Source organism: Panthera uncia, chromosome C2 (genome assembly GCF_023721935.1).
Source record: "Panthera uncia isolate 11264 chromosome C2, Puncia_PCG_1.0, whole genome shotgun sequence".
NCBI classification, from domain to species: domain Eukaryota; kingdom Metazoa; phylum Chordata; class Mammalia; order Carnivora; family Felidae; genus Panthera; species Panthera uncia.
The window spans coordinates 106,590,487-106,609,476 of record NC_064810.1 but is presented as its reverse complement, the minus strand read 5'-3'; the positions used below and the strand labels follow the sequence as shown (position 1 = coordinate 106,609,476).

General features: G+C 41.7%; 1 protein-coding gene across 1 annotated transcript in view; it reads right to left on the bottom strand.

The window, feature by feature from the left end:
• The window catches only part of PLCH1 (phospholipase C eta 1), a 219,506-nt gene extending 213,065 nt beyond the window's left edge, over nt 1–6,441 (bottom strand). The window contains exons 1-2 of the mRNA XM_049628668.1: nt 6,359–6,441; nt 3,715–3,816 (exon numbers count right to left, since the gene is read on the bottom strand). The gene's annotated coding sequence lies outside the window, so the exon portion shown is untranslated. The remainder of the gene's footprint in view (nt 1–3,714; nt 3,817–6,358) is intronic.
• Nucleotides 6,442–18,990: the final 12,549 nt, after the last annotated feature.

Sequence of the window (18,990 nt, the reverse complement as noted above, 5' to 3'; positions counted from 1 at the left end):
ATATTCTATATGCATACAAGGAATCCTTATCTTTTTTTTCTCAACCTTCCCTTTTCTTCTCTTTTACACAAATGGCTACATGGAACCATGTCTTTAAATTGAAATAAAACTCAAAAAATCTTTACATAATCTTAACTCCTTATATGAACACATTACTCCTGTCTATAAAGAAATCTCTTTTAAAAAGACAAATTTCTTTTCAACATCTCCCATATCACTCAAAGTTAAGAGAGAGTTGTTTGGAAGAAAAAAAAAACGGGTGAGATCTAAAAAACTAAACTGCATACAATTACACAACAAATCAACTCACTGAATTTCTGGTCCAGGATTCTGATTGATCCCTGAAAAAAACTATAGATCTTCAAAGTTCCCACCAAGGGTAGTTTTGCAGAGGCAACATTAACACTCCATGGAAACCTGTTCCGGGGTCCAAAGGCCCCTTCAATGAAATTCAAGAGGGAGAGAAGAGGGAAGTAGGAAGCTAAATTCCAATGTTTGGTTCTTGTGGATTAGCAACAAGGAAGTGAAGGCAGATGAAAAGAAGCCAGGATTGCCTCAGATCAGTTAATCAGTAACACATATGCTAGCACTAGATCCTTCTGCCTTTTAGCGGGAATTGATAATTCATGGGCACCTGAATGTCTGGACAAGTGTGTAAGTCCCTTGTTAAGTTAAGAAGAACCAGCCACAGAGAAAAGAGGCTACTAGTAGGGTAAGCCACAGATGCTCAAGAAGAGGGAAACCTTGGAACCTGCCGGGGTCCTTCCTGTGTAGTACCCAAAGCCAAGACTGATTTCCAAAGTGGAGTCCAGCATCCATTTTCTGAAACCCTCAAACTTCTCTTCCCTGCTAGAGTCAGACATAGGGAGTAAGAAGGGCCAGGAGAGAGGTGTGCTTTTAAAAGCATGGTTTGCGGGGCACCTGGGTGGCTCAGTCGGTTAGGCGTCTGACTTCAGCTCAGGTCATGATCTCACAGTCTGTGGGTTCCAGCCCCGTGTCAGGCTCTGTGCTGGCAGCTCGGAGCCTGGAGCCTGCTTCGGATTCTGTGTCTCCCTCTCTCTCTGCCCCTCCCCTGCTCATACTCTGTCTCAAAAATTAATAAAAGCATTAAAAAAAAATTTTTAAAGCATGGCTTGCTACTAAGAACACTAGACCAAATGTCTGCCAGCAATGTCAAGGTTCAACGCAGCTCAGCTGTGTTAAGTGCAGACATTCGTAAACTTCAGTTTCTGCGTGGGTAAACCAGCCCAGTCCAATCCAGTTTCAATTTCTCGACAACAAAGCAGAGCTGTTTTAGGGGCACCAAAACTCCAGCTTAAGTTTAGAAATTTTCCACAACTGGACCACCTGGGTGGCTCACTTGGTTAAATAGCCACTCTTAATTTCAGTTCAGGTCATGATCTCACAGTTCATGAGATCAAGCCCCGTGTCAAGCTCTGCCCTGACAGCCTGGAGCCTTCTTGGGTTTCTCTCTCTCCCTCTCTCTCTGCCCCTCCCCAACTTGCATACACACACCCTCCCTCTCTGTCTCTCAAAATAAATAATCTTTAAAAGAAAAAAAGAAATTTTCAGCAACTATCCAAGATAGTTATTATCCAAGTTAGCAATTATCCAAGATAATTCTGATCTCCAATTTGAAAAGCATTACAGGAAGATACCCACTGGTTCATGCCAGCAATGTCTCTCACTACTATTTCAAGAAAATAAGTGGGCAAAGGTTACAGAAGATAAAACTAATATTTAAGTCTTAGGATGCCAGAAAACACACATTAAAACCATGAGGGGTCCTCTTAGACCCGCTGCAATTTGACAACAATCCAGAAGTGATAAATAAGTGAGCCGCTTTGATGTAGAAAAGCCCCTGCAGAAGAGAACCTAAACACCACTCACTTCTAAACAAATAGCCAACACAGTTTACAAACAGTCTTGAGTGTTTTTCTGGAACCAGGGCTGAATTTATAACCTCCTAAACTCCACATAGGGAATGCAGCTTCTCCACTCACCAAACAGCTGATTAGAAACGTTTCTACCTGCCTGTACTTTGGATAGAAGAGTTTGAAAAGAAAACCAACCCAGTATTTTTCATAAACTCAGTCTTTGTTTCCCAAGTGGCAACATGATCTGATAGAACACATAGGCTGAAAGACCCAGGCTCAAATTCCAAGTCTGTTCCATGCTGGCTTAGATCTTGGGCAAGAAATGAACCTCTCTGAGCCTCATCAGGGACATGAGAGAATTCCTGCCTCCTGATTATTGTGGGCTTTAAAGAGACACACAGTAAATGTCGAGCCACGTGGTCAGAACACATTAGTATTCATTTTCTCCTTTTCTTGCAGAACACCTTCAAATTTTTACTAAATAACCAGAAAAACTGTTTCCCATTACATTAAATCATAATGATGCCAGAATTCCTCAGACTAAAATAGATAATAATTGAAAAAGCTCTTCTGCATATATGCAAACCATGTGTCCGTATGATATACACATGTGTATAACCAAATATATAATCAAAAGGTGCTCACTGTCAATTCTACTCAGTGAAATTAAATCACAGGACATTGCTGTTTATCATTTTTTGTCTACAACTATAGTAACTTCAAGTCTAGAGCAAGGGTTTCATATGTGCCTGACCTTGATTTCCTGGAAATAGCAGAATCATTAAAAATCAGAAACTTGGCATTTTCATCCCAATTCGGTCATTTATTAACCATGTGACTTTAAGAAAATCATTTAGCAACCTTGGGCCCTGGTTTCCTGACTTACATAATGAACATGATAGATTCATCTTTTTCTGCTCTGTAATTTTATGACTAAAATGAGGCACAGGTGCTTAGCTTAGTGCATCCAAAATGCAGTCGGTGAGAATGTTTTTAACTTTGCTATAAAAGTTCTCCTGGTTGTCCCCTCTGCACCCACCCTGTCCTCTTCTACTTTGAAGCACAGAAAACAGAGGCCCTGATGATAATAACACAAAGCTGTGTAAACTTCTTCATGGGCCCTTAAAACGCACTTCTAATTCGGTACACCCTACCACAGCAGTACTGAATTTCTCCTTAAACAAAAATGGTCACGGGTGTCAAAGAGATGTGAGTGAGTGTCCACTGAACTGTGTCTAAATGATTTTCCTTGTGAGGAAAGCCAGCCTGGAATAAGCCCCTACTAGTGAGAAGAGAAAACATGCTTCCCAGGCTGAGGAGGCATTGTTCAAAGTAATGAGTTCTGCACCACTTGGTCCACACTTCACAGCAGAGTCTGATTTTCATAGACAAAGAGCAATAACCAAATGGAGATGCTCTTCAGCAAGATTTTCTGAGCTGATTATTGTTATTAAACTCATGAGGTGGTGGGAGAAAAAAAAAAAAAAAAGGAGACTACAGTCTCCCTAACCTGCTACATTCTCCAAAAGAGGAAGGTTTGTCAACCTTGGTCAGTATTATGCCAGGGGGTTGTCTGTCACAGCTATAATGGATTTCGAGTCTAAACTCACTACAAATGCCTAGAATTATTCCAGCTCAAAAGTCTAAATGTTTAAATGCCCTACTGTATTCCTTTTATCCTTCTATCATAATTTTATCTTTTTTTTTTTTTTCCCAGAGAAATAACAGTCATGATCCTTGAAGCATGCAGACCAACACTATTCTTAGAAGGGAGCTGCAGGAGGTTTATTATGTCATGAAACATGGAGCCAGAACAAAGGACTACTGAATCACTCACCTTATCTTCATCTAAGAAACCTGAGAATTACAGGGTTTCCCTGTTCCTCTCAAACTCAGCACTGCACTTGTGAAGACAGCAAGTTGTAGGGCCCAGTCTATACTACAAAAATGTAAAAAAAAAAAAAAAAAAAAAAAAAATGCACACAATGCTTCTCACAATATACTTCTCTAAAATACTCAGAAACAATGTTCAGGGTTATTTTAAATCAAATTTTAAACATTTGTTTCTGAATCTAGATGTATGATTGCTCAGCACTAAATCAACTGTTCTCCCTAAGAGTACTGTAAGTATTTACTCTGAAAACCTGAAACAGCATTAGAATTATTTCAGAACTCAGCTCTGAGTTTATCCAAGGCAGGAATATAGATTGATTTATATGCCTTATATACAGTTTTCAATAAATATTTGTTGACTAAATGAATAAATCTCATTTAATTAAGAGTTTTCCCAGTATATTACATTAGGGCACCTTAACACAAAGCACCAATATTCTATTTTTATAATTCTATCCTTGTAATTATTTAGAAGACTGATTCTAAAAATAAGTTCAATTGATATTGATGACGTAAGAAAATGTATCAAACAGAAGCAGTAACTTTAACAGCTTTTATGCCGAATATGGTGCAGCAATAAATCTTGGCTCTGCCCATCAACCTTCCCTCCCTTTGTCTCCTTCCCAATGCCTGTCCCCAGCCTTCCCCCAAGCACTTGCAATCTCATTATCCCATGATCTGCTAAACTGCAGTTCACCTCCTGGAACCAGCAGAAACACATGTCACTGAGAATTACGGAACTGGAGCCAGTTACAAACCACCAAATAGGGTCACAAAGTATCTGAACCTGAAAATTAAGAGTCTTTCTATTTTTTTTAATTATGAGAAAAGGGGAAAAAACTTAATTGGACAGTTTTGAACATTTGAGCTAGATGGATTGCATAATGTCTAGGCATTTATAATGAATGGGATGGGAGAGATAACTTTAACAGCATGTTATTTGCTAATCAGCTGAAAAGTAATATTATGTTGACTTCATTTGCTGATGGTGGAAGGATATTGTCTGAAAACTTCTACCACTAATAAACATTTGCTACTCTTGAAGGCAAATTGTTTAAAAGTAGGATACAGCAAGACCATACCCCTAGTTCTTCATCTAAAGTATTTTTATGCCACACTTTATTCAGAAAGAGTTACTCCATTTTTAACTTTTACTATTTTAATTTTAACCAATATTTATTTAATAACAACTAGACATATTAATCCTGCAGCCTAGAAAAATGATCAACAAGATTCAGGTCCTTAAAATGTGTACCCTTGCCAAATGCTAACCTGTGTGTAAATAAATGGGATTTCCTAAAAGGGATAGAAGCTGTGGAGACTCACAATTTCAAGAAAAGGAAAATGACATTCTTAACGGAAGCTTGAGAAATCTGACTGGTTCCCAGTAAGGCTTCTTGAAACATTCCCTGCAGAAGATTAACCTCAGAAGTGAACAAAACTGAGGGGCAACTGGAAAAACAATCACCCCTTCTGGGAAAGCTTTTGTTTCTTTTCAGTGGCATTTTACTTCGGTCCATTTTGGAGCTCATCTCCTTCTCATAAACATGCCATAAGGAGGACACAGGTGCTCGGGTTTGCACACACTGCACTAACCACCTGCGCAAAGGAGGCCCAAGTCTGTAACCTTACTGCTCAAGAGCAAGGGTCTGATTGAATTTTTTAATGCCTCACCACCAAGGAAATATATTTTATTTAGTGGGGGTAACAGTTTAGTTACTGCCCCAATGATCAAAATGGTAATGCGAAACGGCGGGGAGGTGGGGGACAGTCTTCTATTTCAGTTTAGTTGGTTATTGTTTTAATGCTGAACTGCTAGCGTAAAAATGAGATCATAAACTCATTCCGAGTTACAAACAAAGAAAAGGAAGAGGAGAGAGGGGGCCGCAGACGCCCAACAGGGGACTGGGCTTAGGGGCGAGCCTGGTGGCATCTCGGACTCGCGGCGCCGTCGCCATGGGAACCCCGCGCAGGCGCAGAGAGCGACGCCGCGCAGCCGAGACTTGCCTCCACCTCCCCGCGCGGCGTCGCTCCGGTGCCCTCGTTTATTCCAGGAAAGGGTAATGGAGTAAATCCTCCTCGCGCTGAGTGTACCCGGCCTTCTCCGAAAGGGTCCTGAGTGGGGTCACCGAGCACAGGAAGAGTCGTGAGACTCCCCAAGAATAATGGACAGCGTACTTTTCCTTTCTGGGAAACGCGGACCTGCTTTCTCCGCGCTGTCGGGAGGTCAGAGTACGGTTCTGGGGACCCCGCGTGTGGGTGAAGCATCCTGCAGCAAAGCTTCGCCCTCCAATGGACGAAACCCCATCCACCGCCACGGGCGACTCGAGAAGTCATTTCTGGCGCGGGCACACGCACACCCACGTCTTCTGAATTACGCCCCCCAACCAACCCCCCTCCAGGACTAGCCGTGGTCCAGTTCGCGCTGGGGGTTTGGGGGATCCCCACGCACAATACTCACAGTCCCTTAAAGAGCGCGTCCCGGCCGGGACTGGGAAGAGGAACTTGAGCCACCTGCTCATTTGCACACCTGGTCTGGTGTACCAGTCCTCGTTCTCTTTCCGCCTAGCTCCCCCCAAAGCACTGACCTGCTCAACTTTGAGTGTACGGCAGTTGAAGGATTCCTGGGAGTCCTTGGCACAGGAGCAACCTCCAAAGTGCTGGGGTGGTGAATTGTGGGCCCCTGTGACTTTCAACTCCAAAACCCCGTCGAGGGACGGAAAAGCCCCCCAGAAGCGCACTTCTCCCCACCAGCCAACAGAAAACCCTGAGACGCGCAGGGGAGAGCGGGGCGCCGCCGCCACAACCTGCTTTCTCATTCAAATCCTTACGCTTACACTGGAGCCCCCTCCCTCCCAGCCCCGCAGCTCCTGAGGAAATCAGGAACTGGAGCTGGAGAGAGCGGACTGGAGCTCCCACCTCCTCCAAGGGCCCCAGCCGGCCGGGGGTAAGGGGTCGAGGGCTGGACCTGGACCGCCCCCTACCCCCGGGCGCATGCGCCCTTACGGGGCTTTCAGGGGGCAAGAGCCAGAAGCACTGGGAATAAAGTCTTTTTTTTTTTTTTTTACCCGTAGGTTTCAAAGTTTCCCAAACCCAGGGACACCTCCTGGATTCTCAGTTTGGGGCTGTGTTCCCAAGAGCCTCGGTGGTTGTAGGATAAAGGAGTTTGGAGAAACGAAGTTGGAAGCGAGGAAACAGAATGGGAACGGTTTGCAGCTTGCACCAAAGTAAAAAAGTGTCAGAACCACACCTTAAAAGAAAATCCCAAACCGCCCATCTTATGTCACCTTCTCTTACATTTCTAAGAAAATAGCATTTAGTATGCTGTTATAACCAAGGAAATCTGCCTTGAGTAAAGTGCAACTAAGACGGAGAAAGAGGGAGTGTAGGTAACCCCCTGCCTTTATTCCCCCCACCTCCCACCGTCAGTTCTTCCAGATGTTTCTCCTAAACGTTAACGGGACAGTTATTCAATCGATCAGTTTAGTGGCTGGCAGACTCCAGCGGCCACCCGGCAGTAAGAGCTTGGCCAGGGCAGAGGAAAGCTTGCACACAGTAGGTACTCAAATAGTGATGCAAATGATGAAATCTACTGAGTGCAAAGACAAGGTGATTGACTCGGTTGGTGCGGCTGCTGGAACGCTGACTACTGCTAGCCTCGGCAGTCACGGGGTGATCCGGTCTCAGGATTCCAGGATTTGCATTTATCAGCCTTCATTCAACCTGCCCTATTGTTAGTTCAAAGCCTGGCTGGGAGGGACTTCTAGACTCTGCTCCTCACTCACCTTCAGTTTAAAATTCTCCACCAATAAGAAGGTCCTAGAAAAGCTGGCAGCATAGGGTTGGCAGGGATTTTCTGGGCTTAGTGACAACATAAACTAAAGTCATTTTCTTTTTCATGCGTGAATTTGCTCAGGAAGTTACAACTGAGTGCTCCAGCTTGGAGAGAAGGGCCGGGCTGCCTGTCCGCTTTGACGGACAGTTAGTGTTGGGGGTGGCAGCACCGTGACCTCTCAGCGCAAGATCTAGGGTTTCACCTTTTCATCCCACTTAGCTGATACCATAGAAACAACCCATTTGTATTATTCAATTCAACAGAGGCAATTACAATGTCACAGCAAAGCACCATGGGCATGAAGAAACTTTATCCTGAAAGCAATCTTGGACTCTCAAAAAAAAAAAAAAAAAAAAAAAAAAACGCCACGGGAATAGTCATTTGAATTTATTCATGCCAGGCTACCAGGAAAAAAGCAATTTGGAAAAACACATATAAGGTCGTTTGGCTCCAAAGAAAGAAACCTCCCAATTTTTTAAATATGTCCATACAAAAATCCTCAATTTATAAGAAATTAAACAGGTAAGGTAACTCTTCTAACCCCAAATTGCTTCTTGTTTTGCATGCAAACATGTGCTGTTTAGAGATTTGTTTTGCTGGTAATCTCCATGGTGAACAGGAAGTCCAAAAAGAGAGAATGAGAGACGCGCACACACACACCAAGACAACCCTTCACACAACCATGGAAGTTATCCACTCCAAACCTCCTGTGTTTGTCTTTCTCATACCTGAAAACCCACAGATGGGTGTTAAAATAAGCTCAGACACCAAGTTTCAAAACAAGAGCATTTGTTTGTGATGCAGTCTTTATTTTGAAAGTTTTAATTTCCATAATTTCAAGAACTTCAAATTTCTTTATGCAGTGTTTCAAACCTACTAAAATCAAGGCAAATACCCATATAATACTCCTGCTCCTTTACACCTTTTTTTTCAATAAAGCATTACAGATACAGCTAAAACCCCATTTCCTGGCCCTCCTCCCTCCCATTGTGTGAATCATACTTAATCATGGTCTTAAGTGTTTAGGACATATGGATATATCCATAAATCTTTTAATGTAGCTTTTCCCTGTGAGTTCTTTTTTTTTAACACCATTAATCAGAAAAATCACTAACTAAAACCAAGAAAATATTGTTACATTGCTAAGTGTTTAGAAGCCAGACAGAACTATTTTTCCCTGCTGGTGACAGGGGGAATGATAACAAAGGGATTAGACAGTGGGTAGTAAACAGCCTCTCTAGGTTACACAAACCCTTCCATGGTTACAGAATGGTCAATAGAAAAACAAAACAAATACTACCCCCTTCCTTCACTGGGTACAAGAGAATTGGGGGAAAAAATGGGATCTAGATTAACACTTCTTTGGGCAGGTAAAACAAAAGTCCTATCTGAGTAATACCTTTTTTTGCATGGTCTCTTGGTCACCTAAACACTAATCTTTTAGTGTGGATTTACCCCTTTTCCAAATATAAGGGCTTCTGCTGGTAGCTCAATTCAAGGTTGAAATCAATCCCGCTGAAAAGTCCGAAGCTGAATCTTCCTTGCTTCCCCATACACGGGGACCTCCATCTGTACTGCAAGTTCAGCCAAGCCCTTTACAGCAGTCCTTTGACTTAACCTCCCCTGTGCAGTAAAAGGGCTATGAAAGCACCGATTTTTCTTAAATGCCATTTACTGGTGAAAGACATCCTTCCCCACCCCCACTCTCCTCTGGCTTCCAGAGCGATGACTCTCATTAATTATACTGGCACAGCACTGTCTGGCCTCCCTTCTAAATAGCTGCCAGATTTCTACATATCACCTCTGCCTTGATACAGAATGTGCACTGACAACAGGATCACAGAAAATCCTGTAAAAGGTGCCTGATAGCTGGTAAGATGATTGATGTGCTTTGAGGTGGGCCTGCTGTGCTGTGCTGCGCATAAAGGGTTTCTTAGAAAACTGCACTAGGAATCTCTGTTTTGGAAGTAGATATTTCTAGCTGTACCAAAAGGGTGGCTTTCAGTTGCAAAAACAGGCATATTTAAGATACTCGAATTTAATCAGCAATAATCTGCAAGTTATATCCATAAGGCAAGAAAGTGAAGGAGATGAATATTATCCCTATTTTAACCAATGCACCAAAAAGTCACAAGAATAACCAAAGAGTTTGACAATTACTGAGGAGTTATATCTCTCCCAACACATTTCTTGAGTACTTGCCATGTACCAGACACTGTGCTAGATGGTAATTCTTAGCTGGAATTCAGATAGTACTCCTAAAGTACAGATCAGTAGCTCTCCTAACGGCCCTACTTTTAAATACAAATAACAAAACCACAACTCAAAGTAGCTTGAGTAAAATAGCCAGTGTAGTGAGTCCCACCTTACAAAAGAGGCAAGGATAAAGGCTTCAGGAATCACTGGATCCAGGAAATCAGAATTCATCATTTCTTTCTCATATTCTCACTTTTGATCCTTCCTTTTCTCTCCCTGCTTTTCTCAATGTTTCTTTGTTTAATGTTTGTTTATTTTTGAGAGTGAGAGAGAGCACGAATGGGGAAGGGACAGAGAGAGAGGGAGACACAGAATCTGAAGCAGGCTCCAGGCTCTGAGCTGTCAGCACAGAGCCTGACGTGGGGCTCGAACCCACGAACCGTGAGATCATGACCTGAGCCCAAGTCGGATGCTTAACTGACTGACCCACCCAGGCACCCCTCGATGTTTCAACCTTACTCTTTCCTATTACATAGGCGCTTCCTCTATAGGCCAGTGGGTAGAGAAAACATTACCAGAGACAGCTCCAGGTCTCAATCATCTCAGCTAGTGTTCCCAGGGTAAAGAGAGGATTTTTTTTTTTTTGCTTTTACTATCTGTAAATAAGATTGTAAGAAAGTGGGGTGCCTAGGTGGCTCAATCAGTTGAGTGTCTTTTCAGCTCAGGTCATGATCTCACGGATCGTGGGACAGGCTCTGCACTGTCAGCACAGGATTCTCTGTCTCCCTCTCTCTCTGCCCCTCCCTGCCGCACACACACTCTGTCAATTAAAAAAAAAAAAGAAAGAAAGAAAGAAAAATGAAAAGATTGTAGGCAAGGATCCTAAATGACCTGGTTCAGGTCACGTGTCCATCCATAGGTCAATTAATGTGGTCAACAACAAGTAGAGTGTATATATAGCCAGTCTCTGATTATATACCCACCCCTACAGCCAGGAGTTGGGGTACCTTGAGTAGCAGCCCCACCAGAACTATGTGGAGTCAGGAGGATTTGTCCCCCATAGGAAGGGGGCTGTTCTTTCCAAATGAGGGTAGGAATGGGTTCTGGCAGATAAAAAGAGCAAGGGTCCCCTACTGTGTCACCTCCTGAATCTGCCACCAAAGATAGCCATAAACACCTTTGATAGATTCCTATGTGTATGACAGACATTAAAAAAAAATGAGTAAAGAAACTTCCCGTGTCCATTAGGAAGAACTGAGGGGACGGGCAGTATAAATGCCACCAATCTTTCCCTCCCTAGCTACAGAAGCATATATCCCCACATGAAGCATATATCCACACATGAAACACATATTCCCACATGAAGCATATATCCCCATATGAAGCATATACCCCCACATGAAGCATATATCCCCATTTGCTAAGCTGAAAAAGGAGAGAAAGGAACATAAATAAGCAAGATGGCTGACCTTGAGAAGAATGGCTTTGTATTTGTGCTTTTCACTTTTTATCACAGAAATTTTCATACGTACACAAAAGTAGAATAGTACAATGAAGCCCTACATATTGGTCACCCAACTCTCAACAATTATTAATATTATGAAAATCTTTTATCTATTCAGGAATGTGACGGATTCACTGAATACTTAGTTTCATAAATTAACACATTTTGCCCTGTTGTGATCTTGGTTAATGGAAGGAATGCGTGCTTACAAAATAACTAAATTAAATAAGACTACTACAAATAAATAAGTAAATAAATAAATAAATAAATAAATAAATGAGACTACTACATGTGAAGCTCTTAGCAAAATGCCTAGCACAAAATAACCTCTCAAAAATCTCAATTATTGGGGCGCCTGGGTGGCTTAGTCGGTTAAGCATCCAACTCTTGGTTTCTGCTCAGGTCATGATCTCATGGTTTGTGAGTTCAAGCCCCACGCTGGGCTCTGTTGCTGAAGGTGCAGAGCCTGCTTAGGATTCTCTCTCTCTGCCCTTCCCTTGCTCATGCTCTCTCTCTCTCAAAATAAATAAACAGTCTTAAAAAAAAAAAAAGTCAATTTTGTAGGGGTGCCTGCCTGGCTCAGTTGATGGAGCATGTAACTTTTGATCTTGGGGTTGTGAGTTTGAGCCCCACGCTGGGGGTAAAGATTACTTAATAAATAAATTACTGGTATTACTTGCAACCTATTTAAAGCTTTTAAACATTAGCAAAGTCTACACATTGAAATGTATTTGGGCTACAGAGGAAAACAAATTAAGGCTAAACTCCTTGCCAATAGACAATAACATTTTTAAGTGCTCCATTTAAAAATTTTTTTTAATGTTTAATTTTGAGAGAAAGAGAGTGTGTGTGAGTGAGCAGGGGAGGGGCAGAGAGAGAGGGAGACACAGAATCTGAAGCAGGCTCCAGGCTCTGAGGTGTCAGCGCAGAGCTGACATGGGGCTCGAATTCACAACCAATGAAATCATGACCTGAGCCAAAGTCAGACGTTTAACTGACTGACTCACCCAGGAGCCCTGTAAGTGCTCAATTTTTAAATGGGTGATTTGTAATTTTTATAGCACAAGCCTATGTAATTGTTTCCCCCTTCCTATATGAAAACATCAAAAATATTACAAGCAGGGGCACCTGGCCGGCTCAATCAGTGGAGCATAGGGCTCTTGATCTCAGGGTTGTGGGTTCAAGCCCCACATTGGGTGTAGCGATTACTCAAAAACAAAAATGTTTTTAAAAGTATATTATAAGCAAATGCACTTTTCACCTTACAAATAGTAAGACACATGTTAAACTGTCAAGGTCAGGAAAGAGCTTGGACTAAATATCGGAATTCTGAATTCCAGGTTCCCTACTTGAGTACCTTGGCAAAATAATCCAGCCTTCAATGCTGGGTGAAAACAAAATAGCAGAATTGAGTCTGTCTAGGTTAAATCCATCAGTTCAACTAAGATTTTCTTATACCTCGGTTATACTTCTTAAAAGACTCTCAGTTCCCAGTATAGAATGAATACTTTTTTTTAAGTGAATACTTTTTTTAAAAGTTCATTTATTTTTTTCAATAATCTCTACACCCAACATAGGGCTCAAACTCACAACCCCAAGATCAAGAGTCCCATGCTTTTCTGACTGAGCCAGCCAGGAGCCCCAGAAAGAGTACTTTTTAAAAGGCAGGAAGGATGCTAATTAAAGTGAACTTATTCCATTTTCTGTTTTTCTCCAACTTACTTCACTGTTTTCTCCTGGTGGTTGGGGGGCAGGGAATAAAGTATTCTAGAGAATATTTGACAATAGTATCAGCGCCCCCTTGACTTCCTCCTAAGAGCTTCCCAGCCCAGCTCTGTGACTTTTGTTTCCAGAAAGACCTCCCACAGAGCCAGTATCTACAATTTTCAAGATAGCCAGTGTCTGCTAGGCAGGACAGACATAATTGAAGTACTTTCTTGGGCCCAGAAAATAATACTGAAACTCGGATATCACATATTTTCATTACGGAATATACTGGGTTTCCCCTCCCATACCACCATTAAAAATTCCTGTAGAATCCCATAATATAATAAAAAGAAAAATGTATCTTCACAATCTATTCAGTTGCGGACCAGTCATCTAATACAGCAATCATTTTTATAGACATTGAACAAAAGTTTAGGCAAATGAGCAAATTGTAAGGCGAAGAGAAAATGAAGAGAACTGGTAAGCCAGAACGCAACTTCTTAAAGCTTTCAAAGCTGAGGAGGAGGGAAGGCAATTTACACCATAAGGAAAATTCTCCTATTTCTATACTATTTGGAATCCTTCTGGTGTATGACCTCTCTTATTATTAACACCTGTTTTTTTAACCAGAAGACAAACATTTAGGTTTTTCCATAAATAGTAAAAGGAAAAACTGCATTTTAAAAGCCATGTTAGTTTTTGTTTCATTTAAGTATTTCCACTAAATATGTATTTAGGGCGCTTGATTTGCCCAAAATAAGTATTGTTTTCAAATTTGACAAGTTTTAAAATATTCTTTCAGACCACTGAAGGCAAATTAATCTTCACAATGTAGGATCATATGATGTATAGAGGAAAATTAGAATGGAAAAATAGATTCTGGTCAAGATGAGTAGGCAACAAAGAAACGGTTCACTTTATACTGTTTTAAGATTTTTTTTTTTAAAGTCATCCCTACACCCAACATGGGGTTCAAACTCACAACACTGAGATCAAGAGTTGCATGCTCTGGGGTGCCTGGTTGGCTCAACCAGTTAAGTGTGCAACTTTTGATTTTAGCTCAGGTCATGATGTCACAGTTTGTGAGTTTGAGCTCTGCGTCAGGCTCTCTACTGTCAGCCCACTTCGGATCCTCTGTCCCCTCTCTCTCTGCCCCTCCCCACTGGTTCTCTTTCTCTCTCTCTCAAAAATAAATCAACTTTAAAAATAAATTAAAAAAGAGTCGCATGCTCTACTAAGTCAGCCAGGCACCCCAGTCTACTTCATTATTTCATTCCTTATTTAACAAATATTTGTAGAATTCCCAATGAGCAAGAAACTGGACTAAATGCTGTGGAGAAAGCAGAAATGCTCCAAAGTTTAATAAGGTACGGTTTGAGTTGCAGGATCCATTCCACTTTGGAAGAGAGAGAAGACAGGTAATTATAATATAATGTCACAAGCACTAAAATAGATATGTGTTCAGTGTTGTGGAAGAACGGGAGAGGGCACTAATTACTCAATTACATTGCTAGAGTATATATAAACTATGTTTCGAAAACCAAAACAGGAAATAGAATCATCCCAATACATCAAGTTTAAAAACTCTGCTTGTGTCTCAATTACTTGTTGTCCTCACTTTAGTTATGGAAATCTATTCATCAGGCTTCTTCAAAAAAGTCCTAGAAAATGAGATCTGCATTTTTTGCGCGTCAAAGCCAGTGCACATACTCAAATATTTACAACATGCAAAAAAATAACAAAACAACCCTTCTCTTTGCTATGTGCAATGCACTGTGATATATTTTACTCTGTCCTGTTTTTCTTAGCCCAACATGAGGCTTGAACACAGGACTCCAAGATCAAGAGTTGCATGCTCTGCTACTGAGCCAGCCCTGCGCTCCTGCTCAGTTCTTTTGTTCTTTCTTTTTAGATTGCTGGAGGCAACTCATTAAATTGATTTCATATCTCACTAATAGATCATGGCCTACAGCTGAAAAACACTACTCCAATATGTCCTTTAAAAATGAAAAAGAGGGGCGTCTGGGTGGCTCAGTTGGTTAGGCAACCGACTTCTGCTCAGGTCATGATCTCACAGTTTGTGAGTTCGAGCCCCGCATCAAGCCCTGTGCTGACAGCTCAGAGCCTGGAGCCTGCTTCAGATTCTGTCTCCCCCTCTCTCTACCCCTCCCCTGCTCACACTCTGTGTCTCTCTGTCTCTCAATAATAAATAAATGTTAAAAAAAATTTTTTTTAGTAACAATGAAAAAGAGGGGCACCTAGCTGGCTCAGTTGGTAGAGCATGCAACTCTTGATCTTGGGGTTGTGAGTTCAAGCCCCATGTTGGATGTAGAGATTACCTTTAAAACATCGTAAAAAAAAAAAAAAAAATCGTAAAAAAAAAAAAAAACCATGAAAAAGCATGGCAGTAGTGCTCAGAACAGAAGCAGTGTGGTCAGGAGGACCCCAAGTCACACCTTCTGCCCAACAAATTAATAGATATCAAAGCCATATAGGAATAAGTCTCTGGGAGAAAAAAAAAAAAAAAAAAGGCCTGTGATTGCTCAACCCTTTAACCATGAACCCACATGAACAAAAAAGGCCCTCTAAAGTTGTCCAGTCCCCGAAGGGTGAATCCTCCCTAAAGGAGGATCCTTTGAAGAGACTGTGGAGTATAAGGGCAATCTTCTGGAGAGCAGAACTGGAGCATCCAGACTGACTGACCAAGAAATTCACACACTGCAGGACCGAGAGTCATCATTTTCCCTGTCCAGCTGAGTAAGTAACATGTTATGATCTACTGACATCCCATTTTCCCTCCACATCCTACATTCCCTATGTATTGGGTGCATTGACATTTGGCCTTCAACTTCCAGATCATGAGGAATTACTCTGGACCTGAACAAAAGGAATTCATATTACTCAGAGATCCTAAACTAGGGCATGGACTTGATTCCTAGATGAACACCATCTTTCCTGAAGAATACTAAACCCTAGAATCCTATCTCAATCCAATTCCACTTCATCAGAGTTTGCAAAACTTCAAAATATCTAGCTAATTAATGGCATCTTCCCCTGTTTTCTATCATTTATACCATCTTTTTCTATTTCCTATTTGATATTTTAATGTAATTTGAATGGAAGTTAAATGAATGCACTCCATGGCCATCTTGAAATAAAAGTATAGTTGGTTCATTTTAAAGCTTTTTTACTGTTTCACTTTTAAAGTTCTGTTCTTGCTATTTTAAATAATTTTTAATTAATTTTTTAAAAAAATAAGTTCTATGTCCAACATGGGACTTGAGCTCATGACCCTGAGATCAAGAGCCACATCCTTTATTGACTGAGCCCACCAAGTGCCCCTGTTCTTAATATTTTAATTTTTAGGGGAACCTGGATGGCTCACAGTCAGTTAAGCCTCTGATTCTTTTTTTTTTTTTTTAACGTTTATTTATTTTTGAGACAGAGAGAGACACAGCATGAATGGGGGAGGGTCAGAGAGAGGGAGACACAGAATCTGAAACAGGCTCCAGGCTCTGAGCTGTCAGCACAGAGCCTGACGCGGGGCTCGAACTCACGGACCGCGAAATCATGACCTGAGCCAAAGTCGGCCGCTTAACCAACTGAGCCACCCAGGCGCCCCAAGCCTCTGATTCTTGACTTTGACTCAGGTCGTTATCTTGTAGTTCTTGAGTTTGAGTCCAGAGTCAGGCTCTGCTCTGACAGCATGGAGCTGGCCTGGGATTCTCACTCTCTCCCTCTCTCTCTGCCCCTCCCTTACTCTCTCTCTCTCTCTCTCAAAATGAAACAAACTTAAAAAAATTAAAAGAATAAGAAAAAAATATACCTTAATTTTTAATCTTGCATTTTAAATTTTCTTCAGTCTTTTTTTTTAAGACCCAATAGCTGAATATTAAAAAAAATTGTTTAACATTTATTCATTTTTTGAGACAGCGAGAGACAGAGTGCAAACAGGGGAGGGGCAGAGAGAGACGAAGACACAGAATCTGAAACAGGCTCCGGCTCTGAGCTTTCAGCACAGAGCCCCATGCAGGGCTCAAACTCATGAACCGTGAGATCATGACCTGAGCCGAAGTTGGCCGCCCGGCTGACCAAGCCACCCAGGAGTCCACAGTCTTTTTTAATGGTTATGTATTTTTGAGAGAAAGAGAGAGAGCATGAGCGGGGAGGGGCAAAAAGAGGGGGACAGAGGATCCAAAGCAGGCTCCATGCTGACAGCACAGAACCTGATGCAGGGCTCGAACTCAGGAACTGTGAGATCATGACCTGAGCCAAATTCAGATGCTTAAGCAAGTGAGCCACCCAGGTTCCCCTTTCCTTCAGTCTTTTTATAAATTTGCATTGCTTTCTTCCTGTGACTTGCCTTCACTGAAAGAGTTGCATTGGTAATGGCGTTAGAGAAGCTCCAAACCCAGAGATTGAGGACACACTATCCCAAATGTGGCACCTTGGCAGAGTGAACATTTTAAGTTGAAGGAGTCAGAAAATAGCGGGAGCAGGAAGGTCATTCTGATCTCCCTCCCTTGCTCTTTTTCCCTGAAACTGCTCATAAAATCATCCTCATCGTCATCAGAGAAGTGTCCTCCCAATAGCTGGAGGTCTGTTTCTCCTGTTACTTAAAACTTATGTTGAATAAATTTGCATACCTTTCTCCTGTTAATCTGTCTTTGTCAGTTTAATTTTCAGACTCAGCCAGCGACCCAAAGAAGGTGGAGGAAAACTTTTTCCTCCCCTCACCACAAAGAAGAGCCTGAAAACCAGTACCACCCCAGCTATCCCAACAGCAAATGAGCTCCTTAGTGTATCTGCCATCCGTCTTAATGGTGGCTTAAGTAATAATCATTCGTTGGGGCCCTGAAATTCTGAAGTGCTGCTGTTTTTTGGTTTCTTGAATCGTGTTGTTTCTCGTTAGAGTCACTGGGTTCAAATCAGTGCCATATACAACTGCTGGATTTGCGACAAACTGTGTCAACAATATGCCCCTTGGCAGCAAAAGGAGGGATTCAAATCTCAAAGATGCAAATGTAAGGAAGCAAAACGCACCATCCCAAAAAATTCTTCTTTGGCATAAGGATTATCTTCAGAGGGTTATTTTTAAGAAACTGCAGACATAAGAGAAGCTCTGAAAACTAAGTAAAAGTTAATCTTTTGTAAGAACAATTTACATTTATAAGGAAAATCTCCATTTGTCAAGGTGTCTCTCTCTGTACCAAGGAAACTAAATCTGACTCTAAATGTCTAGAAATTTACCAGTGGAGAAGGCATGGATTTAAATCTGTATAACAACCTTACTCTTGTTTACTGTGCTTTTCAGGGTAACCTCTCCTAACTGGCCTCGCCATCCCCCAACATCTTAGCTGGAGATACTATTTAAGGTGATGGCTTGGGCCATCTGGGGGAGTTACTCAGTTTTCCTTGGTGTCCCCAGGTATACAGGAGGTATACATGTTATTAAACTTCTGTTTGATTTTCTTCTGTTAATCTGTCTTTTTATTACAGATGTGTCTCAGCCAAGAACCTAGAAGAGTAGAGGGAAAATTATTTTTCCTCTCCCCCCAAACTTCACTTTGGTGAGGAACCAAATGATGCTGGAGAAACACAGAAGATAAAACTCTCGGCATATTATCTACCTCAGATGTGGTTAATTCTCCTAAGCAGGTTTTGCAAGTGTACCAGGTTGGTGTGAGGTACTGACCGGGAGCTTTACTACACTCAGAGTGACGTGAGAAAGCAGGCATAAGTAAGAGACAGCAGCACTGTTGAGGTCCGTGGCCCTATTTTTAAGTCAAGTTTTTTAAAAATGGCATTTCAGGCAGCAGATTCCCCAGGCTTTCCCAGTGCTGGGAAAGATCAAGCTGATTTAGAAGGTTTCAGGACCAAAAGGTGTAAGAGGTTTTGGAATAAGTAAGAGTTGGACAGTTAGAATTCGTGGGGCAGCAACCATTTCTTCCCTCTCCTGTTCACACAGAGGAAGATTT